Raw genomic sequence first — 6,599 nt, forward strand, 5'->3', positions numbered from 1 at the left:
GCTCGGAAGCGGAGGTCTTGATCGGGGGCATACCGCTTCCAATCCCGAACGGGGGCCCCCCCCCCCCACGCAGGTTTACCTGGAACCCTTCACCGTGGTTTCAGATGGTTGCTGTGGCAGCTTCTCGATATGGCTGCTACTTTTGAACGGGCGCCGCCCTCCCCTGCCGCCGCCCGCCGCCTCCTTAGCCCGACAGGGGCCACCGTCCTTGACCCCCGACGGGCGGCGGCGGCCCGGGGGAGCGGCCCGTCCTGGAAAGCAGCCATGCGCCCGCTTCAGCTGGCGCGCGGTCTCGATCACGAACTCGATGCGATCGGCGCCCTCGTAGTTTACGCAACCGCGGCATACGGGTTCCGAGAAGTCCCAGATCATGGCCCAGGGCATACGAGGCAGGTCGCACAGGTAGCAAGATTGTCTCCGGGACGAGGACACCTGCGCCGCAGACATGATGCCAGCCCTGGGGAAGGTGGGCCCCCGCCCGGGCTGTCTCCGCGGCGCCTTCTCCTCGGGGAGGACTGGCCGGCTGGGGAGTGAGTCCGGCTGCGGGGGAGCGAGGGGGGGCGAGAAAGTTCTGCCCCTGGGGCTGGAGGGAGCGCGAGTCTCCACCGCCGGCGCAACACTTCTCCTCGGGGGCTCCGCCACCTGGGCAGCGGACGAATTCAGCCCGCTACTCGCCCCCACCTCCTCCTGCGGCTGTCTGGTCCGGAGGGGAGCTCGGGCGCCTTCTTCCTGGTGCCGCGGACCCGAGCTGGAAGCTCCAGGCCCGGGGGGAGGGGGCGAGGGTGCCCGGTGCCGGCCGCCGTGGGCTCTTGGCCCCCTCCCCGGAGTGGCTGGTGGGTGGAAGCTCGAAGGGACTCTCTTCCTCTCCCTTGAGGGTCCCCCCTACGAGCTGCGTCCTCTCCCCGCCAGGCTCCCTGGGGCGAGGGCTAGAGGGTTCAGTGCCACCCGGTGCCCGGGTCCAATCTTGCTGAAGTCGCGGCTTTCCTGGAGGGCCGGGGCAGGGAGGGGGTGAGAACCGAGAGAGGAGACTCGCCCCTCCGCAGCGTCGGCTGTTCCGCTGGCGGCTGCTGGACTTGCACGGCCACAGCTTCCAGGACGCACAGGAGCAGAGAGGAGCGCTCGCACGCAGGCTCCCGCCGCCCCCAGACCAGGCCGGCACCCGGACCGCCGCGGCTGGCGGCGCTCACGTTGGCTGCAGGGCACTCGCGCGGCGCCTGGGCACGGGTCGCATCCCTTCCCGCTTGCACTCGCCCGGAATGTGGGGTTGTGATTGTTACTCTACGTTCCGGAGGCGCGACTCGGCGCTCCCGCTCGCGCTGCGGCTCGCGCTGTCCCCGGCTTGGCCGCGCGGGATGCCGCCCAGGCGGAGCGCTGACGTCACCACCATGCTCTGCACCAGTTCTTCCCCCCCCACCCCCCCTTTACACTTCCTCTGTCTGTGGAGCCCACTTGTTGCTCGGGAAAGGCGCATGCGCGGCAGGACGCCCAGATTCCTCCCTGTCGGCCCCTCCTCCGCGCCTCCGCCCTCCCCTCCCCCCTCGCCGTGTGTGTACAACAGCTGAGACTCGGCGAGCTAATGCTGCAAGTCCAGGGTTGGGGGGGTGGAAATTAAACAAGCCGATGACCTTTCCTTTCCTCGCCCGGCTTTCCCGAGTAAAAACGCATTTAAAAACCACAAGCGCATTTCCGATCCCGCTTCCCACCCGACCTCGGGCAGTGAATTTAAATGTCCCGTTTCAAATTTTCGCTGTGAATTTCATATAGAGTATTACCCATTTCATCTGCAATCAAACCTTTCCTCCCCCCCGCCCCCCGCCCCGGCATGGCTATTACATTCATTGCTAACAACTAATGCTGAAACACCTGCAAAATTCGCTGTTTTCCATTCTTCCAGAAACTGCCTTTTCGATTTGTTTTTGTGTACTAGTCTAGGAACCTGAGCTTCAACGACGGAGCTAAATGAATTCCGGGTGAGCTACCCCTCCCCCCAGCCGCAGTCTAAAAATTTTGGCTGAATGTCTAAAGAAGCTACGAGCACCCGGAGGCCTTTAAGGAAAACAGTCAACTGGCTGCACACAGCTGCAGTTGGGGGCAGGGAGGGAGAGCTGCTGGAGAGGCCAAACAGGTGAGTGGTTTTTACGGGTTTGATAAAAGAAGGTGGGGCAGCATTTAATAATACTGATATCTCTTTGTAAAGCACAGCACAATTTACAAAGTTATTTCTCACGTGCTGTGATTTCATTCCATGGTGCCAGGAGGCTAAGCAAGTCCATGATTTCTTTTCTGCTTACAAGATCACTGCTCCTCATATTGCTTATTGCCGAACAGATACGTTGCTCTAGTTGGGGCAATTCAACTGATTCTTTTAAATATTGGGTCTGGGGTGTTTTTTGTTGTTGTTACTGTTGTTATTTTGCCTTTTCCCCCTCATTAAAAACTGAGATAATCCTGGGTAGGGATGGAGAAAGGGAGGCTATATAGGAAATGCAGGTTCTGGAGACTGGCAGACCAGGATGGAATTTCCTCTTCATCACTTACAGTAAGACCTCACTTAACATCATCAATAGTTCTATGACCTTAAGCAAAACCAGTTTACCATAGGCTAATTGTTATAAATGAGAGTTGGGTTCCTACAGTATTTCTTTATCAACATCACTGTTATAAAGAAATGACCTTGAAAGCAATGTCTTTATTGGAAGACCTGCTGTACTGGCTTTGTGACCTTGAACTAGTTACTTATCTTCACATAACCACACATCTGCAAAATGGGATAATAGCTCCCAACATATTAAAACTGTTTGAAATTTCATTTTGTTTCTTGTCACAATAGGAGGTAAGTCCACTGAGGCTTGCTGTGAGCCAGACGCTGGTAGGTGGTTTACTTGTATCATCATTAAACCCTCAATATTATCTACAGGTAGATTCTATTATTAACGCTGATTTCTAGGCTCAGAAAATTAAGAGGTTAAATAACTTGCTGAAGGTCACGTGGCCATTAGAGAGGGAGCTGAGATCTGAATCCAGTAAATCTAATTTGAGATGTGACTTTGACAAGCTTGGGTTCTCAGAGGTGATTTGGGATGCTCAAAATTTCCATCAGCCCCTCCCTTATTCTTTATTACATACAATCTCCTGTAAAGTACTATGCAAATACACCTTTATAGCCAACTCCAATCCTCCCCTTCCAAACAGATTGAGCCACTGAGTTCTTCCAAATACAGAAGTTGTGGATCTGCCACTGCCACAGACTGTAACATAAATCACCATACAGTATGCAGAGCACAGTGTCAGGCTCATAGGAACCTCTTGGTAAGTATTGTGTATTATTAGTATTGATATTAATGTTAGTACTATTGCTAGTTAACAGGTTAAAGTACTTTGTAAATTGCATAAACTTTAAAGAACATTATTCTTACTACTAATTGTAATAAAGTTCAGTTGAAGCAAGAAGTATTTATTTTTATTTTGAACTTCAGAGCCTATTCCCCCATCCAGCACTCAATCTCCCACTCATTCTGGGCCCGAGGTGCGAAGGAAGAGGAGTTTTTAAGGATAGGGAGAAAGGGGAGAAGAAGAGCCCTAGGGAGCCCCTCTTTCATCTCAAAGCAGCCAGATTTCTGTTTTTGCAAAACAGTGAGCTCACTGTGCACTCCCCAACAATAATAAACTTTCCCTGGCCTGGCTGGCTCTGGGCAGTGATTCCTCTGCAAAGAGCTGCTCCAGGAACCTTGCCTCACCCTCCCAGACTTCAGCCCTCCCCACACCACAGCTACCCTGGAGTGAGTCAAAACATAGGGCTGGGAAATGGAGTGACAGCCCCGTCAGCCCAAAACTCAGGGCTCTTTGCTTTGGCTAGACTGGTCTCCCCATTTCTTTACATTAATATTTGTACAGCCCATCCCTTTATTAAACCAAAAATACTGAGGATTAGCAACTTAGCCCCAACCCTCTAGTCAGGCTGCTAGAGAAAGCAAGTTGGATTCTCTCATAGTGTTATGTTTGATATGCGAAAACACGCCTCCATCTCCTTGTCTGTCTTCCTCTTCCCTGTTACTAAAGGATACACACACACACACACACACACACACACACACACACACGGTATCTTCAGACACACCAAGTTACCAAGTTAGAAATAAACATGCATTTAAACAAACTTCCATTAAAGTCTCCTAACTCTTTAATTTAAAAAGCATAGCTCTCTTGATACCCTTCCCGCCCTCAAAAAATCAGCATCATTTATGGAGATAAATTTTGCCTCCATTGCTTGTCTGAGATGGCCCTGTTTAGGGGTCTGCCAGAGATTGTGAGAGGGAAGAACATCGAGGTTTTGGAGATAGATTTTCCCTGAATCCCACATGACAATACTGTGTCCACAGTGGGAAGGAACGGGCCAGTGGGAGAACCAGAGTGGCTGCTCAACTTAAGACATCACGTGGAGCGAGGGGGACTACTCTGGCGCTGGGGTCTGAGAGGCCAGCAGAGCCAAGACTCAACCAGGAGCAAGAGGAAAGGCCTGCAGTCCTCCCTTAAGGTCTTTTCTATGGTGACTGCTCCCCCCCCCCCCCCCCCCGCCCGGGTTGGGATCTGAGCTGGCACCCTCAGAGACCCTGCTCTTAACTGGAACACAAGGTCAGCTCTCCACTTGGCCTTTCCGGAGGCCACAACCCGACATTAGGGGTGAGAAGGTCGCAGCGCACCCAGGCACTTCTGAGCTCCCTGCAATCTCTCTCCTCCTCCCGCCCCCGCCCGTTTGTGGCCGAGATGGATCTGGCGGGGGACTCAGGCCTGGCATCCCTGCAGCCAGCTGGCTGGGTCTTCCAGGAGGCCCGGGCTGAACCTCGCGTCACCCCCGCTGCAGCGCGCGCTGCCAAGCGCTCGGGCAAGAGAAAGCCCTTTTTTGGTAACACTCAGCCCTGCCCTAAGTAGGACCCGGTTCTTCTGCCCGCTAGAGCTAGAGCCGCCTCCCGCTCAGCGGCCTCGGAGTAGAAGAAAACGTCTGGGTTGGGCGCTCCTCCGGTCTCTCTAAGGGCCCCCATCCCGTTTGCCAGGAACGCCCGAGGCTGTGGGGGTGAGGGAATCGAGTCCGCATGGTAATTTACACATTTCCTCCGGGGCGGGTTCGGGGGCGGAAGTATTTGCCGTTTCCTAAAGGATTAATTCTGGCATTAACATTTTTAAAAAGTATTAGCTTAGGCCAGGACGTAGGGTTACGCAAGAGCCACTCGACCGTGAAATCCCAGGAACAACGTGATTCGCTGAGAACCTCCGGGGAGGGGAGACCGCGCCACCCGCTAAGACCTGCCCAGCCTGGGGCCCGCGGGCCGCCGGGCGCTCCCTTCAAAACTGGGTGGAAGGAAAAGGAGGACGTAGTGGTTGGTGCTGGCGCAGCGGCCGCAGCGAGCGATCAGATCTCTGACTGCTCTCTTCCTGAAGGGGCGGGAAGCAGAGCAGGGAAGTGAAGAGACGCGGGGCGGATGGGGGGTGGGGTGGGGGAGGGATCACGGGGAGTCGCGTCTGGTTCCTGCTTCCTCCCCGCTTCCCTTCCTTGCCAGCTTGCCAGGGCCCGGGGGAGCCCAGCGCTGTCCTCAGCAAAAGCTGATTTTTTTTTTTAGGTCCAAAAATAAAGAAGCCCTGGAATGAGCCTCCCAGGGATCAGGCCTAGAGGAAGCTCCAGACAAGGGTGCTATTCACTGACCCGGTTGGGTTAAAACAAACACCCACACTCCAAGAAGGGGGGTAGCCGGGAAGGAGGGCTTGGAGGGCCAGAGTGGGTGGAGAGCCTGGCTGGAACTGTCAAGGCCACAGGTGCACAGACCCAGGGACCCTCCACCCCACCCCGCAGGCTCATGGGCCTCGGCTGGGTGCAGGAGTGCCAGTGGGTTCCCAGCGGCCCGCGCCAGAGTTGGGGATTTCCACCAGCCAGCTTCGGAGACCTGTCGCCGCCGGCGCTTTCCTGCTGGGGCCGCCAGAAGGCGGGGCCTCAGAACGGGAAGCCCTCCCAGCGGCCTCAAGGTCCCTAGGTCAAGTCTGTTAGTGGCGGGCAGGGATCGCTGCAGTCCCTGGTTGGGGTGGATGGACCGGGACCTCCAAATATTTTGACTTGCCTGAGCTGGGCGGTTCAACCCGAAACTCAGGAGGAAGGGAGGGCACTTAGGACTGAGTACATATTTACCTGACCTTGTTCCACTTGGAGTTGGCTGACCCTAAACAGCTGTTTGACCGTGAGCAAATGACTTGAACTTTCGTCGGTTTCTTAGTCTGTAAAATGGGAATCATTACACTGCCTCCTTTGCCTGACTCATTGGTCTGTGTGAAAAATACAATATTATAATGTACTTAATCAAATGTAAGAGATTATTATGAACAATGTAATGACCAACATTTGTCTAGAGCTCTGAAGTGCATTCCCAGACATTATCTCACCAATCCCCACAGCAGCCCTGTGAGGTAGGTGTTACTTTCATCACTCTCCAGTATAGGTGAGGAAAGCAGGTCCAGAGCTGGTCAACAATGACTGGAAACCAGGTTCTCTGGCTCTAAACCCAGCATTCTTTTCTTCTACCTCACCAGTTGCTAGCTTTTTTTTTTTTTTTTTT

At 54.4% G+C, this 6,599-nt stretch overlaps 1 long non-coding RNA gene across 3 annotated transcripts in view; it reads left to right on the forward strand.

The window, feature by feature from the left end:
* The first annotated feature begins 448 nt into the window (after positions 1-448).
* The window catches only part of LOC111825593, a 36,087-nt gene continuing 29,936 nt past the window's right edge, over positions 449-6,599 (forward strand). For all 3 annotated transcript variants that reach the window (XR_002828787.1, XR_002828788.1, XR_002828786.1), the window contains exon 1: positions 449-3,309. This is a non-coding gene — a long non-coding RNA (uncharacterized LOC111825593). The remainder of the gene's footprint in view (positions 3,310-6,599) is intronic.

Source organism: Myotis lucifugus, unplaced genomic scaffold (genome assembly GCF_000147115.1).
Source record: "Myotis lucifugus unplaced genomic scaffold, Myoluc2.0 scaffold_34, whole genome shotgun sequence".
Classification (NCBI taxonomy): Eukaryota; Metazoa; Chordata; class Mammalia; order Chiroptera; family Vespertilionidae; genus Myotis; species Myotis lucifugus.